Here is a 14573-nt window from a genome sequence, read left to right as displayed (position 1 = left end):
GTGAATCGTGGGCTGCAGGGAACTGTGACAAAACTGTGTCTAGCTAGGAGCATGTCCAGAGCTCTGCAGACATAGGTTGGTGTGAGAAATGAATGGAGGACTCACTGGGCCCAGCCTGATTCTAGGGCGTGCTGTGTGTGGTCCAGCAGGCCCAGCTCTGAGTGAGTAAATGCAGACCTGGCCATCCCCAGGAAACAATAGAAATTGGGTGATGTTGCTGTAGGGTCACCCGGTTGCCCCTGCTTTCTTTCTGTTTCCTGACTGAAAACCAGAGAGTTGCCTTGATCCCTTTGTGACCCCGCCAGCTGCAAGTTCCTCCAAGCAGACTTGAAACAAAACCATGGCCTTGAACATTCCCAGGCACTGATAAAGGTACCTAGGCTATTAAGCACAATGCTGGAAGAAACTGGCCCCAGCCCTGAGCCAATTCCTTGTACTCAAATATAAACTCCATATCCTGACCCCCTCACTGCAGATATAGGTAGAACGTCTCTCTTCTCTCGCTTTCTTAGTGAGGATATGCTGCAGCACTCTACTTAAGTTTCCTTCATAAATGCTTTGGAATGATCACCCTGGCATTTAATGCATCTTTATTTGAAATCCCAACCGGCCCCATCCCCAGACAGTTTGGGGCACTCCCTTGTGGGAACTCTTCTGCCACCACTTTTGGGGTAATTCCAGCCACATGTTCAGCAGGACAAGATGCTTAGGGAGCTGTGCAGGCCCCAAGGGTGATAGGTCTGTTGAGATTCTCATGGAGATGGGTCACAGGACTTGGAAAGCACTAAAGGCCAATGACACACTAGGATAGTGTACCCTGTTTTGTTTTGAAACCACAATAAACTGGGCTCAGTCCCCCACATATCACTGTCTTGGACCCTCCAGGCCTTTGCACATGCTATGCCTCTGCACCTTCCCTCTAGTCAGCCTGTCTCCCACTCATGTATCACCTCCTCCAGGAACACTTTTCTGCCTCTGCACTGAGTTAAGGCCTCTCTGGCACCAGCCCCAGGGTCTCCCACAGCCCTGCATATCCTCTTATCATCACAGCCATCACACCATGTGATGATCTGTGGGGTTCCCCTGGGGCAGGGCCTAGGTACCAGATATCTCTGCACCTCTAGCCCCAGCCAAAGCCTGGCCTGTTAAAGGAGTACTTCCGTTGAAGGTGGGTGGTAACATTCACCAGAAAATATGCCCAAGAGAAGGGCATGAAATTCATGGAGGCCCAGGGCCAGTTGGCAACATTGATGAATTCCTTTTAGGACTGGCTGACCTTGGGTTCTTGAGGACACCATAAAAAGAGCTCAGACCGTGTGCATTGGAGAGTGTATAAATAGGGCACTGCCTGTCTGTGAGGTGCAGATGCATTGTTTCTCACAGGTGAAGAGTCATATTGGGGACAGGGTTTCCTAATCCTTGTTTGACTCACAAAACACTCCTAGGAAATTTTAAATAATTTTATCATTTTTGAATAGTATATGATAAAGAAGTGATTGATTTGACACCCATTTAGTGAAAACATTTTTTTTTTTAAAGATGACTGGTAAAGGGATCTGAACTCTTGGCTTGGTGTTGTCAGCACCACGCTCAGCCAGTGAGCCAACCAGCTATCCCTATATAGGATCCGAACCCGTGGCCTTGGCGTCGTCAGCACCGCACTCTCCCGAGTGAGCCACGGGCCAGCCCTTAGTGAAAACATTTAAGATCTACTTTCTTAGCAAATTTCACATATACAATATAGTTTTTTTTTTAAAGATGACCGGTAAGGGGATCTTAACCCTTGACTTGGTGTTGTCAGCACCACGCTCACCCAGTGAGCAACCGGCCATCCCTATATGGGATCCGAACCTGTGCCCTTGGTGTTATCAGCACCGCACTCTCCCGAGTGAGCCACGGGCCAGCCCTTAGTGAAAACGTTTAAGATCTACTTACTTAGCAAATTTCACATGTACAATATAGTTTTTTTTTTAAAGATGACCGGTAAGGGGATCTTAACCCTTGACTTGGTGTTGTCAGCACCACGCTCACCCAGTGAGCAACCGGCCATCCCTATATGGGATCCGAACCTGTGCCCTTGGTGTTATCAGCACCGCACTCTCCCGAGTGAGCCACATGCCGGCCCATACAATATAGTATTTTTAACAATAGTCAGCATGATGCTATACATAAGATAGATAAATTTGACCACATTAAAATGCAAAATTTCTGAACAACAAAAGACACCATGCTCTGTTAAAATTCCAGGAATCTTTTTTGCAGAAATGGAAAAGCCGGGCTGGCCCATGGCTCACTCGGGAGAGTACGGTGCTGATAACACCAAGGCCACGGGTTTGGATCCCATATAGGGATGGCCGGTTGCTCACTGGGTGAGCGTGGTGCTGACAACACCAAGCCAAGGGTTGAGATCCCCTTACCGGTCATCTTTAAAAAAAAAAAAAAAAAAAAATGGAAAAGCCAATCCTCAAATTCATATGGAATTGCAAGCGGCCCCAAATAGCCAAAATAATCTTGAAAAAGAAGGACAAAGTGGAGGGCTCACACTTCCCAATTTCAAGATGCACTACAAAGCTACAGTAGTCAAAACAGTATGGTACTGGCATAGGGACAGACATATAGGCCAATGGAATAGAATTGGATCCAAGGAATAAACCCAGGCATCTATGGCCAATTGATTTTTGACAAGGATGCTGTTAGGTGTCAACTTGACTGGATTAAGGGGTACCCAGATAGCTGGTAAAGCATATTTCTGGGTGTGTCTGTGAGGATGTTTCCAGAAGAGAGTGGCATTTGAATCAGTGGACTGAGTAAGGAAGACTTTCCCTCACCCAATGTGTGCAGGCACCATCCAATTGGCTAAGGGCCTGGATAGAACAAAAAGGAAGAGGAAAGGTGATTTCTCTCTGTTGTCTGGAACTAGGACACTCTTTTTCTCCTGTCCTTGGACATCAGATGTCCATATTCTCTGGCCTTTGGACTCTGGTACTTGCACCAGCAGTCCTCAGGTTTCTCAGGCCTTCAGCTTTGGACTGAGAGTTACCCACTGGCCTCCCAGGTTCTGAGGTCTTCAGACTTGAACTAAATGATGCTACAGTTTCCCTGGTTTTCCAGCTTGCACATAGGCTACGGAGGAGGGACTTCTTAGCCTCCATAACCACATGCACCAATTCCCCTGATAAATTCCCTTTCATATATCTATATCTATAGCCATCTATCTATCTATCCTATTGGTTCTGTCTCTGTGGAGAACCCTGACTAATACAAACACCAAGCCCATTTAGTAGAAAAAAGAATAGTCTCTTCAACAAATGGTTTTGGAACAACTGGATTTCCACATGCAAAAGAATAAAGTTGGATGCCTACCTCATACCATAAAAAATTAACTCAAAATGGATCAAAGATTTAAATATAAGAACTAAAACTATAAAACTCTTAGAAGAAGTATTGGAGAAAAGAATAAAATTGAAATTGGTAATGACTTCATGGATATAATGCCAAAAGCATAGACAATAAAAGAAAAAAAAGGATAAACTGTACTTCATCAAAATCAAGAACTTTTGTGCATCAAAAGATACAACTAAGAAAGTGAGGGCTGGTTGGTTAGCTCAGTTGGTTAGAGTGCAGCCTTATAACACCAAGGTCATGGGTACAGATCCCCATACCAGCCAGCCACCAAAAAAAAAAAAAAAACACAATGAAATACCACTTTACACTTACTAATATGGCAATAATTAAAAAAAAGGAAAGTAACAAGTGTTGGCAAGCATGCAAGGGTGTGGAGAAAATGGAATCTTCATGAATTGCTGGTGGGAATGTATGGTGGTGCGGCTGCTATGGAAAACAGTTTGGAAGTTTCTCAAAAGGTTAACCACCATATGACTGAGCAATTTCATTCCTAGGTATAAGACAGAACTTCAAAAAGTTTATGGAAAATATGGAATTAAAAGATAAAAGTAAAAATATAAACTTTATTTCTCAACATAAGCTCCATCAAGTTCAAGACACTTTTGTAAGCACTGATACCAGACATTTATTCCATCCTTAAGGAACTGAGGGTTCTGGGAATTTAATCATGTTAAATGCAGTCTTTTTCACATTAATAAATGAAAAAAAATGGATAACCTTTAAAGATTTCTTTAAGATTAGAAAACAAAGTAAGTCAGGAGCCAAATCAGGACTGTAAGGTGTATGCCTAACGATTTCCCAGCAAAACTCTTGCAAAAGTCTGCTTGTTTGATGAAAGGAATGAGCAGGAGCATTGTGATGGTAGACAAGGACTTTCTGGTGAAGTTTTTCCAGTGTTTTTCTGCTAAAGCTTTGGCTAACATTCTCAAAACACTCTCATAATATGCAGATGTTATTATTCTTTGGCCCTCCAGAAAGACAATGAGCAAAATGCCTTGAGCATTGCAAATATCTGTGGCCATGACCTTTGCTCTTGGCCAGTCCACTTTTGCTTTAACTGGACCACTTCCACTTTAGTAGCCATGGCTTTGATTGTGCTTTGTCTTCAGGATTGTACTGTTCAAGCCATGTTTTATCTCCTGCTACAACTCTTTGAAGACATGTTTCAGGATCTTGATCCCACTTGTTTAAAATTTCCTTTGAAATCTCTGCTGTTTTCTGCAACTGCTGTGGGTGCAACAGTTTTGGCACTCATCCAGTGGAAAGTTTGCTTACCTGTAATTTTCTGGTCATAATTCTATAAGCTGAACCAACTGAGATGTGTATAATGTTGGCTGCTGTTTCTGCTGTTAATCATTGGTCCTCTTCAATTAGGGCACTTTATTAGTCTGTTTTCTATTGCTTATAACAGAATACCTGAAACTGAGCTATTTACAAAGAAATGAAATTTATCTCTTACAGTTCTGGAGTCCGGGAAGTCCATGGTACAGGTGGCGCATCTGGCAAGGGCCTTCTTCTTGGTGGTAGCTCTCTACAGCAACTCAGGCTATCATATAGTGAGAATAGCCTGAGCAAGAGTGCTGACCTTCTCACTCCCTCTCCTTACGAAGTCATCAGAATCACACCCATGATAACTCATTACTTTATGAATGGATTAATCTATTCACGAAGGCACAGTCTTCATGATCCAATCACTCTCAAAGGCCCCACCTTTCAAATACCATAACTGATTGAATTTCTCATCTTAACACTGTTACAATGGAAATCAAGTTTCCAATACATGAACTTTGGGGGAACATATTTGACCCATAGCAGACATGAACAAGATTAATTTTTTCCTCTCAGATTGATACGAATGGTCTGTCACTATAAGCTTCATGTTTAACATCGTCTCATCCCTTCTTAAAACAAGCCATCCATTTGTAAACTACTGATTTCTTTGGGGTATTATTGTCCCCATAAACTTTTTGTAAAGCATCAATGGTTTCACCATTCTTCCACCCAAGCCTCACTGTAAATTTGATGTTTGTTCTTGCTCCAATTTTAGCAGAATTTATGTTGCTTTGATAAGAGCTTTTTTCAAACTGATGTCTTACCCTTCTTAGTACCTCAAACTAGATCCTGTCCAGACATATTATAAGAAGTTAGTATGAGTTTATTTTTGTACAAAAAAAAATTTAATCCATGCATAGTTTTCTCATAATACACATTTTCCATGAACTTTTTGAAGATGCCTCATGTATCCACAAGAATCAAAAGCAGGGACTTGAACAAATATTTGCACACCCATGTTAACAGCAGCATTATTTACAATATCTAGAAGGTGAAAACAATGCAAGTGCCTATGAACAGATGAATAGATTAGCAAAATGTGGCACATACATACAATGGAATATTATTCAGCCATAAAAAAGAATATGGTTCTGATACATGCTACAACATGTGTTACTGGGCACAGGTCCAGCTGCCTGCCCCCTTTCAAAATCAAACCACCCAAGGGTCAAATGTTGGTGAAAATGGAAGTGAGCTTTTATTCAGGAAAACTGGTGACCTGAGGAGAGCTGTTAGGTTATCCCGTCTCTCTGCTAAACCTGAAGGAGAATGGCCAGGTTAAAGCCATCTCAAGGACTCAGATTTACTGAGGAGTTTTTAAAGAGAGGGTTGAGGGAATGAAATGTGGGAAATAAAAGCAGGAGGCAGGGGAATGTGAGCCACGGGGGCTCCGTGCAAGGAGCCAGGAGCAAGTTTTCACCAATTCTCCATCTAAGGCATCCTTATCTCAGGGTCCTGCTGTATAGTACGTGCCTTGTTGCAAGTCTGCAGCTTCAGGCTAACTGGAAAACAACTTTACATTAAGCTAGCCAGTTAGCTCACTGGGTAGAGCATGATGCTGATAATATACCAAGGTCAAGGGTTTGGCTCCTCTTACCAGCCAGCCACCAAAAAGAAAAAAAGAAGAAAAAAGAAAGAAAGTAGACTAGAGCTTACCAGGGACTGGGGCAAAGGAGAAATGGGAAATTATTGCTTAATGTTCACGGAATTTCTGTTTGGGGTGATGAAACAGTGGTGATGGCTGCACAACGTTGTGAATATGATTACTGCCATTAAATTGTACACTTAAAAATGGTTAAGATGGCAATTTTTATGTTACATACGTCTTACCACAATAAAAAACACTCACTCAAAAAACGAAAGACATCAACAAAATAAAAAGAGAGGCAATAGATGTAGAGAAAACACTTGCAACATACATAACAAAGTAGTAAAATCCAGCACTTCCACAAATCAACTAAACAGAAAAACCCAGTATAAAAATGAGCAATGACTTTTATCAGAAGAAAAACAAATCGTCCATAAAAAAATAGAACTATGCATAACTAGTAAAATGTAAGTTAAAGCACAAATGAGAGGTCATTTTTCACTCCTGAGACTGGCAAAAATTAATAAATTGAATAATATTCAGAGTTGGTGAGGGTGTGGGGAAATGCAGTCCATCGCTCATTGCTGGTGAGAATGTAAATCGGTTTAATCTCTTGGGGGGGCAATTTGGCCCTATCTGATATATACACACACCCTTGGGCCCAGCAGTCACACTGCAGTGTGCGACAGGATGAATGGTTACATATATGGTACATCCATAAGATGGAATCCAGTGCAATGCGAAGAAGTAGCTAGATTTGTGTGTCCTGACATTGGAGACACATGTCTGAAACACTTCATAAAACACAACAGGATTAGTTTTTGATTCTAATGTTTATGCTCGGTTTCTAAATGAAGAGATAAAAGGTTCGGACTGTTGTCTGCAAGCAGTTTTCACAAGCAACACCCGCGGGAGTGGGTTGGCTTTATTCTCAGTACATGAAAAACCAAATGGGATATGATCATCACATCCACTTTTTTTTTTTTCTAGCCATGGCTTTGCAGTCTTAGTGACATCTGGATGTGTTGTGTATGAGTTTTGATCAAATAAATACAAGACCCTGGTAACAATCATCTTTAGGCAAATTTACAGGTTTATTTTTATGCTTCTTGTTAATGAGATGCTTATGTCCATAACCAATAGCCCACCAAAGATTATAATTAACTAATATAGAACTAAAGTTTAAAAGTGTGAAATGGCTAAAAACATCCAAGGTTTGGGGAAAGTGCTGTCTTAGTCTGCTTGGGCTTCTATAACAAAATGCCTTAGACTGGGTAATATATAAACAACAGAAATTTTTACTCACCATTGTGGAAGCTGGAAAGTCCAGGATCAGGGTGCCAGCAGATTCAGTGTCTATTGAGGACTCACTCTCCAAAGATGGTGCCTTCTGTGTGTCCTCATGTGTGTCCTCACATGGTGGAACAGCAGGGAGCACCCTGGGCTCTCTTTTATGAGGACACTAACCCCATTCATGAGAGTGGGGCCCTCGTGACTTACTCACTTTTCAAAGGCCCCACTCCTCCTTCTTTCTCCCTCCCTCCTTACCCCTTCCCCCTTTCTCCTCCTCCCTACTCCTCTGTCATTCCTCATCCCCCCTCCCTCCTCCTTCCTCCCCCTCCTTCTTCGTCTTGGTGGCTGCCTGATACAGAGATCAAACCCCTGACCTTGGTGTTATCAGCACCACGCTATAGCCAACTGAGCTAACCAGCCAGCCCCATGTCCCCACTTCTTAATACTATCACATTGGGTTTTAGATTCCAACATATGAATTTGGGGGGGACACCAACATTCAGACCTTAGCAGTAGTTAATGGGGTCTTGAGAACCCCTGGCCTTGCCTGCACACCACATGCACTCACTACTATTATTTTAAAGGGAAAATTAGGTGCTGGCCAGTTAGCTCACTTGGGAAAGCATGGTGCTTGTAACACCAAGGTCAAGGTTGTGGATCCCATTACTGACCAGCTGCCAAAACAAAACAAACAAACAAAAAAAAGGATAAAGGGAAAACAATGTTTGGAGTGGGGTGAATTCAAACTAAACTCCTTCTCCCACCACAGGAGAAATTGTGATTTCAACATAATTCAGTATTGGCTAATGTGAAAAATGCTTTGAAATGGCCAAGAAAGGGTAAGATGACTCCACGTTATTCTAAAAGAAGTCAGGTCTAAGTTATGTGAATAACAGGAATATAAACCTCTTCACTAGATAGATGTGGCAGAAGTGGAGTAGGATGCAGTGGCAAGAGGGTCCTTCACAAAGAAGTTAAAACATCAACATGTTGAAGTGTGTTTGGTTTCAAGAAGTGTTAGAGAGAAAACCTGGCACAGCCAAGGGAAGCTCCCTCCCACAGTAGCAGCCAGGCCACACCCTGCCCCTCTGCAGTGTTCTGAGTTGGCCCCAGGAGAAAGCCTTCATGCTCAGCGAATGCAGGAGGCTGTGACATTCCCATGGCACTAGAAGAGACTGGGGACTGGATGGAGTGGGGACACCAACTGGAAGATCGTCAAAAGCGGGGACCATGAGAGATCAGACCAGGAGAAGCGGGAGACCGATGGGACCTCCTTTGCAGCCTCTACCTTGAGGTCCACCTTTTCACTGAAGGGCCAGGGACAAGAGGCAGAGCAAATCAGGCCCATTTTCTACCTTTCCCCTCCCCAATCTTCCCAGCTTTCTAAGGTTTTAGGACTCTGATGTCCGAAATCAAAGGCTGGATAGGAAAACTTTTTAGGAGAAATCAGTTTATTAAGAGCTGAGTTTGAGGATCAACCTGGGAAGTACAACCAAACAGTTGGATGTGTTCCGAAGGTCTGTAAAAATCATCAAGCTTATTGTGTAGCAAAGGAGGAGGGAAAGGAGAGAGTGAGGGCTGTCACTTTCTCAGAAAATCTCATCAATCAATGGTGTATTAGTCCATTTTGTGTTGCTATAACAGAATACCTGAAACTGGGTAATTTATAAAGAACAGAGGTTTATTTGGCTTACGATTCTGGGACAGCTACATCTGGCACGGGCCTCAGGCTGCTCCTACTCATGGCAGAAAGCGGCAGGCTGCCGGGGGGTACAAGCAGATCACATGGTGAGAGGAAGCGACAGAGAGAGAGAGAGAGAGAGAGAAGATGCCAGGTCTTTTAAACAACCAGCTCTCATGGGAACAAGTAGAGCGAGAACTCACTCATTAATTCCCCCTCCCCCAGGGAGAGCATTAATCCATTCATGAGGGAATCCACACCCATGACTCAGTTTCCAGCACTGCCACATTGGGGATCAGCTTTGCACATGAGTTTTGGAGGGGACAACACATCCAAACTCCATCATTCTGCCCCGGTCCCCCAAAACTCATGTCCCTCTCACATACAAAATACAATTATTCCATCCCAACAGTCCCAAAAGTCTTAGCTTGTTCCAGCACCAACTTAAAAGTCCAAAGTCTAAAATCTCACCTGAGACCAAAAGCAAAAGTCCTTCCAGCTGTGAACCTGTAAAAATCAAAAAATTTATCTACTTCCAAGATACAATGGTGGAACAGACATTGGGTACACATTCCCATTCCAAAAGGGAAAAATAGACCAGAAGAAATGAGAAACAAGTCCCACAGAAGTCCAAAACCCAGCAGGACAGACATTAAATCTTTAAGCTCCAAAATAATCTTCTTTGACTCCAACTCCCGCATCCTGGGCACACTGGGGCATCTGGGCCCCCAAAGCATCCAGAAGCCTCACTCCCACAGCTCTGCCAGGTGCAGCCCAGTGGGCTGCATTGGTGCCTGCAGCTTTCCCAGGCTGGTGTTCCATTCTGGTAGCTCCATAGGTCTGGGGTCTCCATGGTGGTTCTGCTGCCTTGGCTCTACTAGACATTTCCCCAGTGGGAACTCTCTGTGGGGGCTCTGACCCCACTTTCCTGTTTGACATTGCTCTACTAGATGGTCTCTGCAGTGGCTTCAACCCTGCGGCAGGTCTCTACCTGGGCCCCCAGGTTTTTCCATACATCCTCTGGAATCTGGGTGGAAGCTGCCACTCCTCCACTGCTCTCATGTCCTGCCATCCTGCAGACTTAACACAATGTGGACACCACCGGGGTTTCAGCTTCTACTCTCCAGAGCTGCTGCAAGAACCACACTTGGGGCTGTTCCAGCCAGAGCAGGTGGAATGCAAGGAGCAGGTTCTCAAGGGCAGCTGCACCTCAGGTCTGTCCTCCAGTACAACTCAGTCCTTCTAGGCATCAGGGCCTATGATGGGTGGGGCACCCTTCCAGACTTCTCAAATGCCTTTAGGGCTTTTTTCCTATTGTCCTGGCTCTTAGCATCTGGCTGCCTCACTGCCAAGATAATGTCTTTAGCAACCAGTCTATCTGCTGCACCCCTGCATTTTTCTCCTGCTCTCTGCTTCTCTACTGCATGGACAGGCTGCAAACTTTCCAAATCTTTACACTCTGCTTCCCTTTTAAATTCCAGCTTTACATTATGCCTTTGCTGCCATAACTCAGAGTAGGCTGTTAAAAGTAACCATGCAGCTTCCTTAATGCTTTGCTGCTTAGAAATTTCTTCCACCAAGCATTCTGGTTATCAACTCTTAAGTCCTACCTTCCACAAAGTCCGAGGGCATGGACACAATGCAGCCAAGTTCCTTGCTATGGTGTAGCAAGGGTGATCTTTTGTTCAATTCCTGAGAAGTTCCTCATTTCTATCTGAGACCTCATCATCTGCATAGCCTTTATTGTCCACATTTCTATCAGCATTCTGGTCACAACCATTTAACTAATCTCTAAAATGTTCCAAACATTCTCTCATCTTTTTGTCTTCTAAGTCCTCCAAACTCCTCCAGCCTTTGCCTATTACCCAGTTCCAAAGCTGCATCCATATTTTCAGGTATCTGTATAGCAACACCCCACTCCTCAGTACCAATTTTCGGTATTAGTCCATTTTGTGTTGCTATAACAGAATACCTGAAACTGGGTAATTTATAAAGAACAGAGGTTTATTTGGCTTACAATTCTGGGACAGGTACATCTGGCATGGGCCTCAGGCTGCTTCTACTCATGGCAGAAAGCAGCAGGCAGCCAGTGGGTACAAGCAGATCACATGGCGAGAGGAAGCAAGAGAGAGAGAGAGAGATGCCAGGTCTTTTAAACAACCAGCTCTCACGGGAACTAATAGAGCGAGAACTCACTCGTTAATCCTCCCTCCCCCAGGGAGAGCATTAATCCATTCATCCATCCCCATGACTCAATCAGTTTCCAACACTGCCACATTGGGGATCAGATATGCACATGAGTTTTGGAGGGGACAACACATCCAAACTCCATCAAATGACTACATAGCACTGAAACAAAGCAAAGGTTTAACACTGATGCTATCTCGGTATGCAGCTTTTATCTGGTGCTACAAATATAGCAAATTTTAACTAACAAAAGCAAACTTACAGTAAATATTTGTGACATATCATTATTCTGGGAACAGGATGTCCCAACCAACTTACAAGCCCAAGGTCTCAAGGCAAATATATCAATTTATATTCTTGCCTGCTTACTTTGGTCAGATGTTGGCCAGCGAGATGGCTTCTCAGCTCCATTTTGAAAGCCTTAATTGAACCAACACAATTTTCCATCATCACTTGACCTATGTGAAAAACAGCTGATTCAATGTGATGCAGTGTGAGGACAGTGGGTGAAGAGGCACCTGGCCCAGGTGAAGAGTGTCTCACACCCATCCCATGGTATGGTCACTGCCTAGTTCTTACTTGGAACACAGCATCGAGGAGTGGTGTCCTCCAACCAAGGAAAGAGTTGGCCAAAAAAAGAGCTCAGTTTTGAACACACTGAGTTTGAAGAATTTGCGAGCCAACAAGAGAGAGATGTTCTAGAGGCAAGGGCAAGGCCTGAGCTGGGGTGTTGGGAGTCATAAACATATAGATGGAAGTGAATTAGGTCATCCAAAGATGTGCAGAGTGAAGAGAGGGCCTCTGAGAGAACCTGGAGGACACCAATATTTCAGAGTGTCCTAGCCCAATCAGCCAAAGACCACCAGGGAAAAACTCATAGTCTGATGTAGTCAGGTTTATTGACCCCTTGCAATGCGACAGACAACACATCAGAGGAACCATGGGGTGTCCCACAAAACACAAGGGAAAAGATATATAGGGTTTGAGAAAAGAGTGGAGATTAGGTGAAATTTATAAAAAAGGAATATTATGATAGGCTCAAAGCAAAGTAGAGAGCTGTGTATAAAGGGGCTGACATCCGGTCTGGACTGCTCAGTGGATCCAGGGTCCTGTTTCCATGGAAACAATAAAATTAATATAGATGTGGAATATTATGTTCAGAAACCCCTTCTCTGAATTTCTGCACCTGAGTTGTAAATCCTGTCCACCTAGTGATTTAGATTCCCTAGGCAAGAGTTTCATTCCTATTCACATAACTTCAAACAGCAAAGTTTCTGATAGTCTATGACTTTAGAAATCAAAGCTTGGGGCCGAGGGTTCGGATCCCACATTCAGACCGGTTCCGCTCACTGGCTGAGCAAGGTGCGGGTGCAACACTGAGGGTTGCGATCCGTTGCCGGACACGAAAAAAGACAAAAAGGAAAAAAATAAAATAAAAATAAGAAATCAAAGCTTGCTCAGTAAGAAAGAAGTGGTCACTCAAAGCAGGAAGTCATTATGACATTTTACAGCAGCAGTATATCCTTGGAAAAAATATTATTTTCTGTTAATTTTACAGCTGGCTTTCTGTGTCTGTTTTACCAGTCTGATGAATAGGATGGGTTTTTACAGTCCAAACTAATTTTTAGGTTTTCAAGGGACAAACGATGGAAGAGAAATCTGCAAAGACTGCTGTGAGTCTCACAAAGCAGGGTGGCAACTGTTGATGTTGATGATGCAAAGAGGTCTAGTTTACCGAGCTGCCCAGTACGGCAACCACTCCTCACAGGTAGCTATTCAAACTTAAATTAATTAAAAGTAATTAAATTAAAATTGATTTTAAAATAAATTCGTTTAACTAAAAATTTTGATTCCTCCATGGCATTTAGCCACAGGTCAAGTGTTCAGTAGCCACACACTACTGGCTATAATATTGAACAGTGCAAATATAAAACATGTCCATCAATGCAGAAAGTTTTATTGAACAGCAGTAAGACAAAAACTGACAGTCCCAGGCAGTGGTGACCCCTGTGAGTGGTTGCCAAGTTACGACGGGGGAGGAAGCCCTGTGCACACAGCTAATGAGTAGTAAAACACAGCCCCAACAACGCTACTCCTCTCCTACGACAGCTACTGTGTAACTCATGTGCACCTCGAATCCACCACGACCGCAGGGCCAGAGCACTCGCCTCCACTGCTTCATTGCGCTTCCCGGCTCGCACAAACCCACTGCCGTTCTCAAACTCAATCTCCCAGCATGCTGCGGGCCCCCCTGCGAGTCTGGCTCTTGGACTTCTGGGAAATGTAGTTTTTACAGCGTTCTAGGGCCAGAAAGGTCCAGGCCATGAACTACAGCTCCCCGGAGGCAGAGAGTGGGCCTTTCCGGTCGAATTCACCGTGGCTTCCATGTTTGCCCCGAAGGATGCCAGACTCTGAAGTTTAGAGGGGCGGTGACTGAGGTGCAGGAGTCCCGGGTAAGGAGGAGGACGGCGACCGCGGTGTGCCTCCTCCTGCCGCTCCTCATATGTCCCCCTCTCTGGGGCGGTAGATACACCTCAATCGAAGGGGAGCAGACAAGGACCCCAGGGAGCCATGGTGACAGAGCTATGACAACCACTAGGGGGCGTGCGGCGGTGCTGCCCTTAGTCTGACAGCGAATAGCCAGAGGGCCACAGGGCGGCCGCTGGGGGGAAGCGCACGCGCAAATGCGGGGCCTCGAGGCCTCTGTAAACACCGAAGCGCGCCTGCGCAAACGGAGCGTCTCGAGATTGACACTTCGGGGCGTCGTAGCAAAGATAACAGTAATGAATAGCAATGTACGGTCCGGTCGTTTTTTTGTTGTTGTTGTCCTTTCTTTTGTGGTTTGCAAAGCACGGCGCCCTTCGGTCTTCACAACAGTTCTTTTACAAATGTGACAACGGGTCAGGGAAAGTCATAGCCCGAGTCCCAGCTTCCTATATTGTAAAGGACCAGAAAGGATCAGGATTCAGGGACCCTAGCGCAGGATCTGCCTCTGACTTGCTGTGTGACTTTGGGTAATTCTGTTAACTTGGGAACGTAAGCTTTCTTTTTTTTTTTTTTTTTTTTTTTTTTTTTTTTTTTTTTTCC

The sequence above is a fragment of the Galeopterus variegatus genome, unplaced genomic scaffold (genome assembly GCF_000696425.1).
Source record: "Galeopterus variegatus unplaced genomic scaffold, G_variegatus-3.0.2 Scaffold194, whole genome shotgun sequence".
In the NCBI taxonomy this organism is placed as follows: Eukaryota; Metazoa; Chordata; class Mammalia; order Dermoptera; family Cynocephalidae; genus Galeopterus; species Galeopterus variegatus.
The sequence above is the reverse complement of the archived record's forward strand: the minus strand, read 5'-3'. Positions refer to the sequence as shown.